Raw genomic sequence first — 18,736 nt, forward strand, 5'->3', positions numbered from 1 at the left:
TGGGAAGGTTTCTTTCTTTTTTTTTAATTTTTTTTTTAAATTTTTTTTTCAACGTTTATTTATTTTGGGGACAGAGAGAGACAGAGCATGAACGGGGGAGGGGCAGAGAGAGAGGGAGACACAGAATCGGAAACAGGCTCCAGGCTCTGAGCCATCAGCCCTGAGCCCGACGCGGGGCTCGAACTCACGGACCGCGAGATCGTGACCTGGCTGAAGTCGGACGCTTAACCGACTGCGCCACCCAGGCGCCCCGGGAAGGTTTCTTTCTAACTGGGTGTTCTTTGTGGCAAATATACAATAGCAAGTACATTGTCTTGTCACTCACCTGCCCCTGAGATTGTGTTGGGATAACAGAACCCGGAAGAGCAAAAGAAGAAAGACCTGAGTCCTTAAGTGGCCCATTGGTCATATCAGTGAGGGTCCATTTTTTTCCCCCTCCATTCCCGTCAAGAATTCGAGAGTATGCTAATGACGTTTCACATTATAATCTGTGAGTATATGGGCATGAAAATTGCTGGGATTGCCTCTGCTTTGCATGGCTTTCCAGGTGAGTGTCACTGAGGGGCCCCAGCAGGAGCGGAGTGTCAGGGCCCACTCTGGCCTTTTTAATTGGAGTGAGGGACAATCAAGAGAAGCAACCACTGAGGGCACATGCAGTGTGGGAATGCTGGCCTTTGGGGAATGCGATCCAGTTTCCAGAAATAGCGGAGATTCCTGAAAGGCTTTGTGGCAGGCTCTGCTGGGTAGCCATAGAGATGCTGTGTCGCCTGCTTCCCTGCTGCAGAACGGCATGAGCTTGCTCTCCTCTTTCCAGGGGCCTTCCTTAGCCGGTGCAGCCGGGGGCTCATCTCAGAGACTCTCCCAGACACAACCACTACTCAGAAGCACTCCATTAATCGGTGGAACCGGGCCCTAACGGTCTCGGTGCCCTGCGGCATCTCACGGCCTCCCCTTCTGCCCAGCCAATATTTGCCAGTAATTGTGGTGTCACCGCTTCTAGTTAACAGGCTCCAGTTTGCCTTCAAGGGGTTGTTGAGTTCAAATCTTTTGGACTCTTTGTTAGCAGTTAGAGTGTGTTTATAAGTAGGACTGCTGAGGAGTCTTGGCAGTGACTTTGGAACATGAAAACTGTCTGGCTTCACGCACACCCAGTTTACAATCCATGTATCCTCTCTCCACACTCCTCCGTGGTCTCCCATACCCACGGGTCCTGGATAGACCTTTTCTGGGAGATGGCTGGGCCCAAACTGGGATTTCTCAGCCCATGCAATGGAAGAGCCAAAATGAGAAGAACGGAGTTTCAATCAGGCAAATTGTGCTATGGCCTGTGAGAAGCCACAGGAGAACCACGTGCCTTTCTAAAACAGCACCGGGGGCCTGAGGTGGGTTTCCAGGCTGGGCTACGGAGCAAGGAGCCAGTTCAGACTATTTAGGGCACACTTGTGGTGCTGGGAATGGGGATGGCAGCCGGGGGGTAGGCAAAGCCAGGGAAGAGTTCACGTAACTGCCTAGTACAATGGGGATTTTTCCACAGTGGTATCTCAGGGACCCACAAGGAGGAGAGTAAGATCTGAGATGTGCCTGTGGGTATAAAGTAGGCAGGACTGCACTCCTACCTCAGCCAGGATCCGCCTGTTCTTATATTTTATATATTGAGTGACCAGCCAGGATGCAGATTTTTAAAAATTAGTAGACTTTTTTAGAGCAGTTTTAGATGTGCGCAAACACTGAGCAGAAATCGGAGTTCCCATAATCCCTTTCCTCTCCACTCCCCAGTTTCCTCTATTATTAACATGTGGCATTAGTGTGGTACATTGGTTACAACTGATGAACTAATACTGATACATTATTATTAAAGCCCATGGTTTAAATTAGGGTTCACTCATTACTGTACATTCTATGAGTGTTGACAAACTCATAATGTCATGTTTCCACATTATAGTGTCATAGAGAATAGTTCCACCGTCCTACAAGTGCCCTGTGCTCCATCTAGTCAGCCCTCCCCGAACTCCTGGAAACCCCGCCTTTTTTGCTGTCCCCATGGTGTTCCCTGTGTCATACCGTGGCAATCATACAACATGTAGACTTTTCCGATCGGCTTCTTTTACTGAGCACTATGCACTTAAGTTTTTTGCCATGTCTTTTTGTGGCTTGATAGCTCATTTCTTGTTATCACTGGATAATATTCCATTGAATGGATATAGCACAGTTTGTTGGGTGCAGACTTTAAAAGAGGTCTTCTAGGGAAAGCGTGTTTAAAAACCACTGCTTTAGAAAACAACAACAACACTAGTTTAGAGTTTATGCCTTCCCCCCCCCCTTTATTTATTTATTTATTTATTTTCCCTAAAGGGTAAGAATTTTTATTTCTTTTTTTTTTTTTCAACGTTTATTTATTTTTGGGACAGAGAGAGACAGAGCATGAACGGGGGAGGGGCAGAGAGAGAGAGAGAGACACAGAATCGGAAACAGGCTCCAGGCTCTGAGCCATCAGCCCAGAGCCCGATGCGGGGCTCGAACTCACGGACCGCGAGGTTGTGACCTGGCTGAAGTCGGACGCTTAGCTGACTGCGCCACCCAGGCGCCCCAGAATTTTTATTTCTTTATTGTTATTTTGTAATTTTTTCTTCTTTTTATTTCTTTTTATGTAATTTATCGTCAAATTGTTTTCCATACAACACCCAGTGCTCATCCCAACAGGTGCCCTCCTCAATGCCCATCACCCACTTTCCCCTCCCTCCCACCCCCCATCAACCCTCAGTTTGTTCTCAGTATTTAAGAGTCTCTTACGGTTTGCCTCCTTCCCTCTCTGTAACATTTTTTCCCCCTTTCCCCTCCCCCATGGTCTTCTGTTAAGTTTCTCAGGATCCACATAGGAGTGAAAACATATGGTATCTGTCTTTCTCTGTATGACTTATTTCACTTAGCATCACACTCTCCAGTTCCATCCACGTTGCTACAAAAGGCCATATTTCATTCTTTCTCATTGCCAAGTAGTATTCCAGTGTATCTATAAACCACAACTTCTTTATCCATTTATCAGTTAATGGACATTTAGGTTCTTTCCATACTTTGGCTATCGTTGAAAGTGCTGCTATAAACATTGGGGTACAAGTGCCCCTATGCATCAGCACTCCTGTATCCCTTGGGTAAATTCCTAGCAGGGCTATTCCTGGGTCATAGGGTAGATCTATTTTTAACTTTTTGAGGAACCTCCACAGTTTTCCAGAGCGGCTGCACCAGTTTGCATTCCCACCAACAGTGTAAGAGGGTTCCCATTTCTCCACATCCTTGCCAGCATCTGTAGTCTCCTGATTTGTTGATTTTTATGGTTTTATTTTATGAGGCGGCCAAGATGTTGGGGAGGCCACCCATGTAAACAGATGTGAGGGTGGGCAAGAATGATTGGTTCACAGAAAACCTCAATTCCTACACGCACATAAAAGACAATATTTAAAATGGCTAGTATTAAGAGGAAGAACATCGGACAGGAATGAGAAAACGTGGTCCAATAGGAGTTGAGCACAGAGTGACAATTTGTTCATTCATTCATTCATTCACATATTAATTCAGCACTTATTTGCTAGACACCTTGTTGGAAGATGTCACGCTTCACACTGGGACTAGAATAATGAACAAAACAGTTGCAACTGATGGAACTTTCAGGAGAGTCAGGCACTCACCAAACAGGTCATGCCAGGGAATACACAGTTCCCTACAGAACGACGTGTTGGCAACACGACTGCTATTGGAGAGCCAGGGATCGTTGCCTATAGGAAGGGGCACTTGACCCGAGATCTCAGGAATAAGTCGGAGTAGACTTGGGTGAGGGAAAAAACTGCTACTCTTGTGACCAGCTCCACCCGAATCCTGCTTATCAGACTCTTCTTTTCCACTGTCCTCCCCATAAGGCAACCCCATGATGGAAATGTAGCCCTTTTTGGAATGATGGGGCATACGGTGGATATGACTCTCTGACCCCAACCCCAAGGGCTGTCTAAGTATCTCCATGCAACGCAAGAGGGTCAAAGACAACGAAGCTTTATTTCTTGTGTGCTGCGTCTTCCGTCTCCATTCTTCCTGCAAAATGTATTTTGAGCAGTCATGGTATTCCAAACAGGGAAGTTATAAAAATAAATAGAATATGGTGTCTCCCTTCCTCGATGAGGCTGATGAGTCAACATATAATCGCAGAACGCACTCCAACGGCAGCTCTCGCAGGGTGTTCTGAGGCATCCGTGTGTGTTCCTCCTGTAATATGTATTGAGTGCCTGCTGTATGCCAGGCGTTGTGTTGGGCGAGGGATGGAGAGAGGAAGGAGGTACATGATCTGTACCTCACTTTCTAGTGCAGGAGATGACCTATCAATGTAATTGAGGGCAGCGGCTGCCAAGATAGGTGTCAGAGGTAACAGAACTACTTGGAAGAAGGCACTGTTGAGAATCCTCGCTTAAAATCTTTTTGGCTTTAGTCAGAGGAAGTAGACTTCTTCCTAAGTTATGGTAAAGTAATTTATGGAAATGCATATATGTAACTATTTTGGCTAAAACATTCTTTTCACTTAATCTGAGGCCTGAGATGATGAATTCCTCACTCTGCAGAGGGAGGCTCAATGTTGCAGAATTAAATAAAGATCATTTGGCTTCCTGGGGTGGAAGACAGAAACCAGCACGCTGAGGTCAGACCTGCTCAGATGCAAGCAGCATCTTTAGTTAGTTCTGGCTATGAATTCTCCCAGGGACTAGTGAATGAATGAGATGTTGGGGATCAAATGTAGCCCCTGATTTTCCTTTTGGAATAAAGAATCAACCATAGCCTGTCCTCATCCAAGGGCCCCAGTGGGAGCCTCTCTTGGTTCAGCCAGGGCCCTTAGAGAAAGGCTGATGGGGGTCTGGAATACGATTCCCAACCAGGATTTAAATGTGTCTGCTGTCCCCTCATAGCCTCTCTGCACCAGCAGATGTGGTCTGTCCCGGCATCGTAGAGTGAGTCTGGGATTCCAGGGGCAGCAGGCCCAGTGAGGATGTCTGTCTTTTGCCCACTTTCTTTTTCTCCCTGCCTGGTAAGGAGGCTGGCAAGTACGCACTGTCTGCCCTGTGCCATTCTGCCCACCGCACTTTCCCATGAGGAGGTGCTCGAGGCCACATCCCCCAGGGTTCCCAGCTGGCCTGCGTTGTCCAGAACCACTTGTTGCTGTTCCAGTAGAGCAGTTAAGAACGTGGGCTCTGGAATTAGGTAGATCTGGTTTTGATACCCAGTTCTGTGAGGTCTTGGACAAGTTGCTTTACTTCTCTGAGACCTGTCTGTAAAATGGGTGTAATAATAGTACCTTTATCAGGATCCTGATGGGAAATAGGCGCCACCCTCAAGTTAGGGTCATTCAAACAGGGCTTATTTACAAAAAGAGAAGCTATAAATACGTGGAAGCCACACAAGCTAGTGAGGTAACTCAGGTTAGTTGCATAAAGCTGTGGCTACACATAAGCTAGTAGGAAAGAGGGAAGAGACAAGTGACAGGAATCAGAAGGAGGAAGAGGTGCTTAGAAAAGGCCTCTTTGAGAAAAGCCAAGACCTTAGTCTACCAGAAATGGCCTCACAGGAAGAGAACCTGACCTTTCTTACTTTCCTTTCTCCAAAACCCTGTTCTCCCGAGGCTGCCTATTGGCCAAACCCAAGGAGAAGCTGAGGGCATTGAGAGCAGGTGATACTAGCTGTACCCACCAGCCTCCCGGGGCGGAGAGCAAAGTGGAGGCGGGGGGTGGGGAGGGTGGCCGTGGTGGGTGAAGGGAAGATGTCCAGCACAAAGCAATTCGCAGCATGGCTGAGCTGATTACATCACGCAATGACCTTCAGGCCTTCGGCACCGTTCCTGGCACTCAGTATTTATGGACAGTTAACCATGACTGTTAGTATTTCTGTTTTCTCTATCAAAGGTTCAAGAGTTGGTGACGTTTTAGGGCTAAGTGCACGAAGCAGGGCCCAACTGGAATACTTGGGGTTAGGCATGTGGGCTAGGCATTCCCCAAGCCCAAGGAATGATGAGTTTGTGCTTCTGTGGGTCTAAAAGGAAAATTTAAGTGTTGTGTCTCCTGTGCTGAGGGATGCTCAAACACTTCTTTGAACCCACCCCACTTTCTGTGCTTCTCTCATCTTTTTCTTTGCCGTTTCAGGTTGTGTGGAAATGTGCTGTTACAGAGAAAATGTGATTTAAGCTACTAATCACTAAAGCAATGGTTCTCAAGAGAATAAGGGTTATTTGGGTTATTGGAGGGGCAGAACATGGGGACTTCACTTGCCAAGGTGCAGAATGTGTGGAATGTAATGTATGAAGATGATACGAGCTCTTATCATCAAAGAGGCTGACTCATAGAGATACATCCATCTCCGGTCTTGGTATTCACAGACCTTCCACATGGTCCTTTTTTTTTTTTTTTTTTTTTTTTTTAAGTGTTTATTTATTTTTGAGAGAGATTGAGAGAGAGCACAAGCAGGGAAAGGACAGAGAAAGAGAGGGCAGAGGATCCTAAGCAGGCTCTGTGCTGACTGCAGAGAGCCTGATGTGGGGATCAGACCCACAAGCCATGATATCATGACCTCAACCAATGTTGGACGCTTAATGACTGAGCCACCCAGGCACCCTACATATGGTCCTTCTTTTGCCTTAACTTTCTGTGTGAGCATGAACAAGCCATGGTACCTAAGATTTCTGTGAATTCTGTGTCTTACCTCCCAGGGATATTCTATAGATTAACAAACATACAGAAAACAGGTGAGTCTTTTTTTGCACGGAGAAGGTGCCCACCCTGCTTCTGCCTACAGCCAGAGTTCATTAGTCAAGGTGGTTTGGCACCCCAGTTCCACCTCTCACTGATGGTGTGAACTTGGGTGAGCCTCAGTTTCCTCATTTGTTGAGGTGAGATAACAATATTTTTCTCATGCGTTATTTGGAGTGAATGAAAGGAAATCATGTATGCAAAAGACCCGTGGGTACTCAATATATGACTCTGTCTCTTGAAATCTATTTTATTTTATGTTTTATTTACTTTTATTAATTAATTATATATTTTATTATAAACATCCATAAATGCTCCAGTCATAGGGAGCAAGAGATATTCCACGAAGGTTCTCTAACACCAACAGGAAATAGAAATATTTCCCAATCCTACTATATCCAAGTGTCACGGATTGACACGGCTTCTCTGAACATAGCCTTCAGGTTCCCACCTCCTTCCGCTTGTTCCTGCCGGTCCTTTCTTTGGAAGGCTGCCCTTCTGCCTGACACCAGCATCTCTCTCTTTAGTTTCCCTGTGTCTGCCCTTCCCTAGAACTGCAGTCACGCTCTATTCAAGACTCGCACCCTGAGATGCTCCGATCTGCCCAAAAGGCCCCCTGTTAGGCTGTGCCCTCTGTGCAGGTAGCACCTGGGATTTAATACCAGCAAAATGCAGAAAGTCTCTTCGGTTCCAGACATGCTCTCTTGTTGAATCCTCCCATCTGCCTTCTGGGGCATTGTGAACACACTTTATGGGTGAAGAAACTTTAGACACCAAAAGTTTTAGCATTTTTACCTCAGGTCTCCAAGGTCCAAGTAGCAGAGCCCAAATGTGAATCAGGTCCGACTCGAGAGTCTCCTCTCTTCTCCGCACCAGATGTGCTCGCACTCCTGGCCCTGAATGTAATCCCTGCCTCATCCTAGGTATTCGGGAAGTGCTTGTTGAATTAACTGGAACAAACATCCAAAGCTATACTTAGAAAGTTTTAACTTCATGGATTCTATACCCTTATTTGAAGGAAATGCCGATGTAATGAATTTGCACCCATGAGGCAAAGGAGAAAGGCAGGTTTAACACGTGAAAGTCACCCTGCCTGTCCATATAACACAATCTGTGTAGAATCTTTTTCCACGAAGACACTTAGCCAGCATGATATAAACATACACATCACTCATGAACTACGTATGCCGCACACTTCCCTTTCCTAGGTAGGGACGCTTGGGGATGGCTGGGGGGGAGTAAGACTGCGACACATCTCTCTGTGTCCTTGTAAGGAAATTCCAACAGCTCACACGGAGAGTGTGGCCTTTGGTGGGAAGCCGCTCACGCTGCACAGAGTGAGATAAGTGTTATCATGGCCATTGGACTTGACTGGAGTTTAACCCCAAGGTCACTGGGAGGCCAGCAGAGAACAAGGGAAGGAATGTGGGCCTCTGAGCCAGCTGAACCTCTGGCACTCTCACTCCCCCTGTTGGCTTTTCCACGGAGTGCTGTGACAGTCGGTACCAGCCCTTCCTGGGGCCGCCATGCTTCTCCTCGCAGGAAGGGAACAGACCCAGCAGTCAGGAAAGCGTGGGGACCTCCCTGCATGGCCCTCACTCCTCCTTCCCCATGCAGCCTGTCTCCATCGTACAAAAGACTCTTTCAGAAACTAGTTACCTAGATTTGAACTTTTCAACAAGGCTTTTTTTTTTTTTTCTTTAAGCTCTGCAGCTCAAATACCAGATCCTGCTGTTGCTAAGATTAAGGATTTTTTCCCCCAGCTCAGTTTCCGTTGACTAGGAAAGACCAAGAGATGGATTACTGTTCTCTTGCCAAAAGCAGAGAGGGTGCTTGAGCTTCTGGGGCTTACACCGGGATCCTACATTCTTCAGGCCTGTGCTAATAGTCCTTAGTTACTCCTTGAGCTCTCACAAAAGTCACACGCATTTGTGTCAGTAACTAAGGCCTACGGAAACCACTCAGCCCTAAGTGCACACAGGAGAACCATGGTGTCGGAGTAAAAGGTAATTTAACATGAATATTTATACACTGTACAAACTGCACGCCATGATTCACCCAGCTTATTTTCAGTTCATGCCTTTGCTTCCCATTTGCAGTCTTTATTTATTACGGAGTTAAGGCCGGTAGCAAACTAACACATCAGAGTGGGTTTTCTCCCCCGCCCACCCCCGTTTTTAAAATTTTCCCTGCTTTCTAATCTATTTCTGGGAAAGTGTGCCAATATAGCAACAAAGCTGGTCACTGCTGCAAAACCCTGAAGAGACGGACAGACTATTACGCAGAGCGGAGCCTTTGCCAGGCCTTCACCACTGAGGGTGGCGCAAAGCTGCCGTGGGAGCCCCATGGTCACGGAGCCGTGGCAGCTCCTCTCCGTCACCGTCACTGGCAGGAATCACCCACGGCTCTGACTTTCAAGGTGGGGATGCAGGTGCGAAGGCTGCTAGAGTACTCCACGGCTGCAGGGGATCTGGAGCTGGAGAAGCTGGGGATTACGGCCCAGAACTGCCCCTTACGAGCTCTGCGGAGTCTAGCAAATGACTTTCTATGAACATTCTGAGTCTCCATTTCCTCTTCTACGAATCGAGCATAATACTGGAGCCTTCTTCCTAGAGTGGGGTACATGTTAAAATGCATAAAATGCATGAGTGTACTCAGCGTGACCCTTGACGAGCTCTAAATATGCACGCGGTCCTAACAATTATGGGGGGGGGGTGATGAGGAAAGGCATAGCCTTAGGAAGTTTCAGTCCCTTCCTTAATGCACACACCTACTGCATTTTGGACCTAGTTGTCCGATCCCCTGTTTGCTTCATTCCAAAGCTTACAATCTGTTCATAATGAAATGTACCTCAATATCCCTTGCCACTTTCTACCAGAAACACGTATTCGAAATCTGGCAAGTTTGAGTTTGGGGGGGGGGGGGGTTTTACCCGGAACCAAAAGGTAAGAACGCCTGAAAAAAGGGGGGAAAAAAGACCCAGGTTGTCCTCATGCCGGTGCCAGATGAAACCGTGCTTTTTAGAAATGTCATCCTAATATTTTGATTTGCGCCTGAGTTCCGTTTCTATGGGAGCTGCGATTCCCAGCACTCCTAGACTTCGCTGCTGCTATCACAGTCTTGATGACTGGTTCACAGAGAGATGCGTCTCTCAATCCCCGGGGCAGATCTTGACCAGCCCTGGATGTCACTTTCCAAGAGAAGCAGAGACACTTTGGGCATGTCCAGAGGGGGGCCGGCAGGACGGTGAGGGCTGTAAGAACGGGCTAAGAGCAACAGTTGCTAGATCTCAGATGAAGAGGCCTGATGTGTGGGAGATGGATTTATCTTTACCTTTGAGGCTTCAGACAGAAGCCTCATCTTTACCATGAGGCTCCTCTCGTGCAACAGGCAGGAGGCACTAGATTTGGGTTCAACCCGAAAGAGGGAGTTTTAAGCCTGAAAGCAGCTCGCAATAGAATGAGCTCTGATGAACAGGCGACTTTCTCCTCCCTATGGTTGTGCCCGATGGACTGAGGAGCAGTTTTTAACCATGTTGTGCCAAGGGTTTATGCAGAGACAAGAAGGTAACTAAGGTCCCCTCCAACTCAAAGATTCTATCCTCATGATACGTCTGGTGCTTACAGATGTGCAAAAGGCTTTCCTGTATCTGTTTTTTTCTGCTCATTCATATGCAGTTAGTCAGTAGACCAATGGATAGCTACTGTGCTCCTACTATCTGGTACTAAGTATCAAGTATGCAACAGTAAACAAACCTTGCTCTCAAGTCCCTTACCGTCTTGTGGAAGGAAGGGACAAGAAAACAGACGTTTGTAACAGAGCCTGGTAAGGGTTGGAAGAGGAAGCACACAGAATGCCAAAAAAGAAGACCTACTCTTATCTAGAGATGAGAGAAGGCGTCCTGGAGGAAGGGACATCTGGGATGGGGCCCGGCTGGACTAAGCTAGGTGAATAATGCAGGAGCATAGTAGGCAAGGCATTAGCCTGAACCATAGCCTGGAAGCCTAGAAGAACAAGGCAGGATGGGGAGCTATAAGCTGGTCAGCTTGGCTGGAGCAGTCTGTGGAGATGAAAAAAGGGACCCAAAGAGAGGAGACTAGAAAAGGAAGTTGGGGCGCCTGCATGGCTCAGTCAGTTAAGCGTCAGACTTCGGCTCAGGTCATGATCTCGGTTTGTGAGTTCCAGCCCCACATTGGGCTCTGTGCTGCCAGCTCAGAGCCTGGAACCTGCTTCAGATTTTGTGTCTCCTTCTCTCTCTTCCCCTCCCCTGCTCATACTCTGTCTCTCAATGATAAATAAACGTTAAAAAAAAAATTTAAAAAAAAAGAAAGAAAAGGAAGTCGTGGTAGAGGGCAAAATGGCCACATGTTCTTTTCCTCTTATCAACAGGGGTCATAGACTTTCCCATCTCATCCCTTGAATCTGAATCACCTATGGGACTTGCTTCGGCCAATGAGAAATTAATAAATATGATGCAAAGAAGAGGCTTGAAAAATGCCTGCATATAAGCTTCCTACAGTTGCCCACAGATGCACGAGTGAGCCCAGCAAAGCTCATGAGAAGAACTGCCCAGCTGAGCCCAGCCCGAGTGGCTGCCTCATAAAATCATGAGTTAAATAAATGGCTATTATTTTAATCAGCTAAATTTTGAGTGTTTTTTTTTTCTTTAGTAAAAACTAATTAATACAGCAGTTATAGGGATGTATAAATCATGTTAAGGAATTTGGACTTGAATCTGAGAGTGCCATGGTTAGTTCAAAGTGTGTGAGCCACGGAAGTGGTAGTTATCAGATTTGTGTCTCAGAAAAGTCACTGTTGGAGCCAGCCAATGAGATCATGTGTGGTTAAGTATTTACAAATTGTAGAGCAGTATATAAATATAGTTGATGGCGGGGGGGGAGGGGGGACGGGGGCGGGGGGGCGCCTGGGTGGCTCAGTTGGTTAAGCGCCAACTTCGGCTCAGGTCACCATCTCACGGTTTGTGGGTTCGAGCCCCGCGTCGGGCTCTGTGCTGACAGCTTGGAGCCTGGAGCCTGCTGCAGATTCTGTGTCTCCTTCTCTCTCTGCCTGTCCCCCGCTCACCCTCTGTCTCTCTCTGTCTCTCAAAAATAAGTAAATGTTAAACAAAATCAAATAGAGTTGATGAGTAAGAGAACACATACCAAGGCCTAGAAGTGCCTGGCACACAATTTCAAAGCAAGTCCTTCACATCAGACTCCTTCAACACATCCAGCAATGGCACTTCCAGCTACAAACAAATTATCTCCCAAGTACCTTGGTGCTCCTAACCAGCTCTGGGCCTAGAAGAGCTGGCCAAAGCTAGGCGGCATGGGGGAGGGAGGCACGAGGTGTACCAAGAACGTGGAAGATTCACTTCTCTCAGAACTTGGATCAGCAGTTTTTCAGGCTAATTTGGTCCCTGTAACAAATACTTGGGTCGTGGGGCCTCAAGGAAGCCTTTTAGAAGCTCATCCTAAGGAGATGATCAAACAATTGCACAAAGATTAGTGAATTTGGGGGTGCCTGGGTGGCTCAGTTAAGTGTCCGGCTTTGGCTCAGGCCATGATCTCCCAGTTTGTGGGTTCGAGCCCTGTGTCAGGCTCTGAGCGGTCAGCACTGCTGACACAGCACAGCCTTCTTGGGATTCTGTGTCTCCCTCTGTCTCTGCCCATCCCCCATTTGCACTCAGTCTCTCTCTCTCTCTCAAAAATAAATAAACATTAAAAAAAATTTAAAAAAAGATAAGTGAGTTTGTTCTTTCCGACAGCATTTATACTGTGAAAAAATTAACATTATAAATGTCCAACAAGAAGGAAATAATGATGTAAATTTTTATATGACTATGTAACAGTGGTCGAAACTATGAAAATATTAAAATAATATTTTTAAAGATCACGACACAGAAAATGTTCACAATATAAAAAATATATATAAAGTATGTGACAGTTTTCCACTAATATCCATTCGGCCTTTTTACTTTGAATAATAAACTTCTGATTTTTATCCTTATTATTAAAAAATTTTATTTGGAGTTTATTTATTTATTTTGAGAGACAGAGAGAGAGAGAGCATGTGAGCAAGAATGGGGGATCGGAAGACAGTGCGGGAAAGAGAGAGAATCCCAAGCGGGCTCCACACTGTCAACACAGAGCCTTATGTGAAGGCTCCCATGAACCATGAAATCATGACCTGAACCAAAATTAAGAGTCAGATGCTTAACTGACCTAGCCATTCAGGTGCCCCAAAGCTCTTGATTTTTAGCTGAATACATGGCCACCCAGCTAGAAACCTCATTTCTCAGCCTTCCTGGTTTCCAAGTGTGACCATATAGCTGGGTTCTGGACAATGGGATGTTCCCAGGAGGGTGTGTGCCATTTCTAGATTGTCCTGTAACTAGTTGTGGGTGGATGCTCCCTTTGCCCATTCTTTTCTGTAAGGTTGAGTGGCAAATGCCATGATGGGAGCTAAGAGATACATCTTGGAACCAGCACCCATTTAAGGAGTAGGCGTCTCCCATATTGAAATTCCTGCCCAGTGTGAATGCCTCACCAAAGCTCAAGTGACCCATGAGCTGCTGCGTGTTTGAGGGACACTCACTTGAAGGTCACTGATCAGGTGGGCAGCTTGGAAAAGTCACACAGTCAGCAGCGGAGTCATGCTGAGCCAAATCTTCTCATTCGATGCCTGGCACCTTATCTCGCAGATTAACTGTGATATTGTGGGGACTGCAAGTGATGTGAAGAGACAGAGGAAGGACTGTCACGGGAATGCAGGTGGGTACATCTAAGGTGTGAGTCAACTTGGGCTATTCATTTGGGGTCATTTCTCCGTTGGTCTATTTTCATTGACTCTGGATTCTGCTCCCTTTCTGTCATGGGTTGAATGCTTCCCCCTAGCCAATTCTTATATTGAAATCCTAACCCACAACGCCTCAGAATGCGATCTTTACGATGCACAAAGATCTCTGCAGATGTAATCTCTGCAGGTGAGGTCACTAGGGTGGTCTCAAATCTAACACGATTGATGTCCTAATAAGATGACACAGAGACACACATGGAGAAGATGGTCATGTGATAATGGAGGCTGAAGGACTATAACTGCAAGCCAATATTTCCAGCGGACCACCAGAAGCGAGGGAGAGTCAAGGAAGGATCCTCCCACATGAGCCTTCAGAGACAGCATGGCCCTGATCACCCCTTGATCTCAGATGTCAGGGCTCCAGAACTAAGATAATGAATTTCTGTTCTTTTAAGCCATTCAGTTTGTGCTACTTGGCAAGGCAGCCCTAGGAAACTAATACATTCTTCGTGGGCAGCCTAATTCTCTGTAGAAATGGCCAAAGCAGGCAGGGCACCTACAAGATTCTGACCCCTTACACAGAGCGCTGGGAGTGACTGGCTGGCCAGCCCGGGGCCTGAGTTCTAGGATTTCCCTCAGCATTAACGCCAGAATGAATCACGCATGGACAACTGCAAAATTTATTACTTAACCCTGATTCCTTACCAGGGTTACGGGGGAAAGAATCAGATCTGTGGCTTCTGGAGACCTTCCTGGGAGGCCCTTGTCATATTCTCCACGTTCCCTTTTTTGGTTTCATTCTTTTTCTGGGACAAAACTCTCAGATTCCTACTCCTGTCTCTGGATAAGGTGGAGCTAACTTGAGGAATGTGAACATTAGCACCAATAAAATAACAAGTTACTTCGTTTGCATACACTTTTCTCATTTAAATGCCATTACTACAGGGGGGAGGTCCTATTGCCAGGGGTGACAGAAAATGAGTAACAGAAAATAAGCAGGCTAGCTTTGCCAGAGCCTCTTTCTCCACTTTGGTTCCTGCTGTGGTCTCTGCTGTCCCCTCATTTGCCATTAAAAGAAAACAAACCATTCCCTTGTTCTCCTTTTTCTCCTCTTGCTGTGGTTTTCTCTTTGCCTGAGATCTTACTCCTCACCCTACTGGATTTGCTCATTTAACAGTTCCATTCCTTCCAGCTGAGCTCCATGACCCTTCTCCTCCTGTTCCATACCCTCTTTCTCCGATCGACGCCCCACTTACCTGTTTTCATGTCTGTGTTTCTGTCCCGTGCCTGGCACTCAGTCGTATGACCTGTACGGTATGCCTTGAGTGTGAAATCCAGCGTGGCTGTAAATTAGCTCCACGACCATGTGATAAGTTCTTCAATAATTCCAGGCAGCAGGTTGCTGATCTGTAAAATGAGATGTTGCGCTTTAAGAGAGTTAACTAAGGTAGCACATAGGCAGGCTGATGCAGACAGGCTCTGGTTATCTAATGCTGTGTAACTTACGAACTTAAAGCAGCAATACTCATTTATTATCCCTCACCATTTCTGTGGCTCAGAAATTCAGCAGCAGCTTGGCTGGGCTGTTCTGGCTGGGGGTTTCTTTTTTGTTGTTGTTTTTCCTTTGTTTTTTTAAAAGGTTTATTTACCTTGGAGGGGGGAGGGGCAGAGAGAGGGGGAGAGACAGAATCCTAAGCAGGCTCCACACTGTCAGCACAGACCCCAATGCGGGGCTCGAACCCATGAACTGTAAGATCGTGACCTGAGCCGAAATCAGGAGTCAGATGATTAACTGCGCCACCCAGGTGCCCCACTGGCTTGGGGTTTCTCATGAGGGTGCAATAAGATATTAGCTGGACCTGTGGTCATTTGAAGGCTTGGCTGTAGCTGGAGAATCCACTTGGAGAGTGGCCCTTCCACGTTGTCCACTCCACTCACAGTGGCGCTGGTTGTTGATGGAAAGCCTTGATGCGTGTCTGTGTAAGCCTCTCTGTAGGGCTTTTGAAAAGCCTTATGGCACGGTGGCTGTCTCCTCCCCAGAACAATGTGGGGGGAGCAGAGAGAGGCACAGGGGTGTATGTTTTTTATGACCTAGGATCTTAAGTCATATACCATCACCTACACCACATCTATTTGTTGAAAAGGAGTCACGAAGTTACTAACTTCAGCTCACATTCAAGACTAAGGGATTTATTATTATTATTTTTTTCAGTTTATTTATTTATTTTTGAGAGAGAGATGGGCAGGGAGGGACAGAGACAGAGAGAGAGAGAGAATCCCCAAAAGGCTCTGTGCTATCAGCGTGCAGCCCAACACAGGGTTTGAACATACAAACTGTGAGATCATGACCTGAGCCAAAACCAAGAATCAGAGGCTTAACCGACTGAGCCACTCAGTGCCCCCAGATGAAGGGATTTAAACTCTACTATTTCAATGGAGGAGTGTCCAGGCCACTTACAGAATCAAATGTGTCCATGGGGTCTGCAGAAGCTCACCCTGGTCCGTGGGTGTCTGCACTGAGTCAAACAGTCTGGACAGAGTCCCGGTCTGGGCAGCAGCTCCTCTGTCGGGGCCAGGCCTGGGCTCTCCCTGGCCCCTCTGCCCTCAGCACCTGCTGCTGCTGGAGGAAAACAGTTCACAGGCAGGTGCCTTGTTGGCCCGCTTGGTCCCCACCTGCTCCTGGCCAAAGCACCAGGACACCACAGCAGGCCAAACACCTCTTCTAAATTTTTTTTAATGTTTATTTATTTTTGAAGGAGAGAGAGACAGAGCGTGAGCGGGGGGAGCAGCGGAGAGAGAGGGAGACACAGAATCCGAAGCAGGCTCCAGGCTCTGAGCTATCCACACAGAGCCCAGCTGGGGATTCAAACCCACAAGCCGTGAGATCATGACCTGAGCTGAAGTTGGACGCTTAACTGACTGAGCCAGCCAGGCGCCCCAGGCCAAACATCTCTTCTAATGTGTGTTGATTTTGGGGTGGTTTGAAACTTCAGATCTCCAGGTAAAATTCGAAACCAGACTCTGCACAGGGAGGACACGGGGAAGGAAGAAAGAGGCAGGCCACTCCAGATCAGTAGGTGATGGGTTTAAATAGCAGGGGAACTTAGGAGGCAGGCAGGGGATCATCCCAGGTGCCAAGAGCGTAGATCTCTGCACCTGCCAGCCAGAATCTTAGCGGTTTACACGGAGGCCTTAACGGGGTTCAGTCATGGTACCCGCCAGCACCTCCCTCCCTCCAGCTGCATCCTCGAGTGGCTCCTAGTGTGGCAATGGTGGGCTGAGTGTATATTTCAAGGACAGAGGAGGGGGTAAGAACCTCTGATTGCTCGAGGGTCAACCGGAAGTCGTGTCCTCCGGATGACCTCTTCCGACAACGCCTGCGCCTGCGTGGGAAGCCGGCAGCCTGCAGGATTAGCTTCATTTCCTCCAGGGCTTTCCCTCTGGCCTCCAGCTCTGGCTCCAGGCTGCTCTCTCGTGGACAGGGCTAACCCCGGCACAAAGTGCAGTCTTTGGGCGGAATCTGCCCTCAGGCCCTCCAGGACCTCCGGGTTCACGGAGCTGGACAAAGCCAACCTCCGCGCCCGTCCCCCACGTGGAAACTTCTTGCCAGGAAAGATCAGCTGGTTTTCCCAAGCCTGGCTCTGACCTTGTGGACAGGAAGCACCTTGAAACAGTCTCTGCAGAAGGATCACCACAACAGGTAGGCTGCCCTTGTCCTTGACACATTCTGCTCATAGCCAAGCCTCAGTGGTAGCAGCTGCTTCGGTACTTCCCTGGAGTCCTCATCCACTGGGCACACATACTGTGTCAGTATTTGGGGTAAAAAGAAAAATAAAAAGATGTTACACCTGGAATTTACTGCATCTTGCTCTGGTAAGCCCTTAACTACTGAGTGGTGGTGCAATGGACTGAATGCTTATGTTGTCCCCCAAATTCCTGTGTTCGTATCCTAACCCTCAATGTGATGGTAGGAGGAGGTGGGGCTTTGGGGAGGCGATTCGGTCATGAGGGTAGTACCATCAGGAATGGATTAGTGCCCTTATAAAACAGACCCCAGAGAGCCCCCTCGCCCCGTCTGCCATGTGAAGTCCAGGCGAGAAGATGCCGTTCATGAACCAGGAAGTGGTTCTCACCAGACACAGGATCTGCTGGGGGCCTTGATCTTGGACCTCCCGGCCTCCAGAACTATGAGAAATGGGTTTCCATCGTTTCTAAGTCCCCCAGTCTGTGGTGGTCTGTTAAGACAGCCCCAGCAGAGGGAGACAGCTGGCCTAGAGTAGCCATACTAACATTTGGTGACTGAAAATATCAATCTCTTTCTTTTTGAAACAGTTTCTTCAGACTCTTGAAGGCCTCCCTGCAGGCCCGGTAAATAAGCCACTGATTAAGAGCTCAACCTCCCTGCAGGCCCGATGTTTTCCCTCTTAGGACATCTGTCCTTTCCTGTCTCCCTGAGGACCCACCCCCCACTCACTGGCGCTGAACGTGTTTTCTGCCCACAGCTTTCTTTTTGGCCCCACCCCGCCACGTTAGTCTTAATTTGGCCCCATCTTGCTTCTTTGACTTTGAATTGAAGTCGTCCTTCTTTGTCAAGTAAAGGTGGAAACCCAAAATGTATTATTATTACTATTATTATTATTATTTGCTGAAAATATTGTGGTAAGTTGTATTTACATTTCCAGGCCAGTTGCCAAAGGCTCATTTCTCCAACACTGGAAGTCGTATCTGACAATGGACATTTTTGGAAAAGTGGTGATGTTACCAAACGAATAACTACATAAAACAGAAGAATATATTTTTTCATTTATTAATTTTATTTCTTAAATTATCACAGAGGAAAATGGACTGTTTTGGGGTACATAGTTCTTTGAATTTGAACACATGTATGATTGATGTAGCCATCTCCCCAGTCAGGTTACCAAACAGTTATGGTGCCCCCAAAACTATCTCATGCCCTCCTTTCAAATAGCTTCCCCCACCCCTAATCCTGGCAAAGGACCAATCACTGCATTACCATCATTTTGTCACCTCAAGAATATTGTGTAAATGGAATCTTTTGAGGTTGGTTTTTTTCTGTTCAGCATAATCCTACTGAGGTCTATCCATGTTATTAAATATCTCAACAGTTTATTCCTTTTTTTTTTTTTTAACGTTTATTTATTTTT

General features: G+C 47.1%; 1 long non-coding RNA gene across 3 annotated transcripts in view; it reads left to right on the top strand.

Annotated features, from left to right (window-relative positions):
• The window catches only part of LOC121042974 (uncharacterized), a 31,834-nt gene extending 20,416 nt beyond the window's left edge, over positions 1-11,418 (top strand). For all 3 annotated transcript variants that reach the window (XR_005796574.1, XR_005796576.1, XR_005796575.1), the window contains one exon: positions 11,163-11,418. This is a non-coding gene — a long non-coding RNA (uncharacterized LOC121042974). The remainder of the gene's footprint in view (positions 1-11,162) is intronic.
• Positions 11,419-18,736: the final 7,318 nt, after the last annotated feature.

The sequence above is a fragment of the Herpailurus yagouaroundi genome, unplaced genomic scaffold (genome assembly GCF_014898765.1).
Source record: "Herpailurus yagouaroundi ecotype Mexico unplaced genomic scaffold, PumYag 186, whole genome shotgun sequence".
Taxonomy (NCBI): Eukaryota; Metazoa; Chordata; class Mammalia; order Carnivora; family Felidae; genus Herpailurus; species Herpailurus yagouaroundi.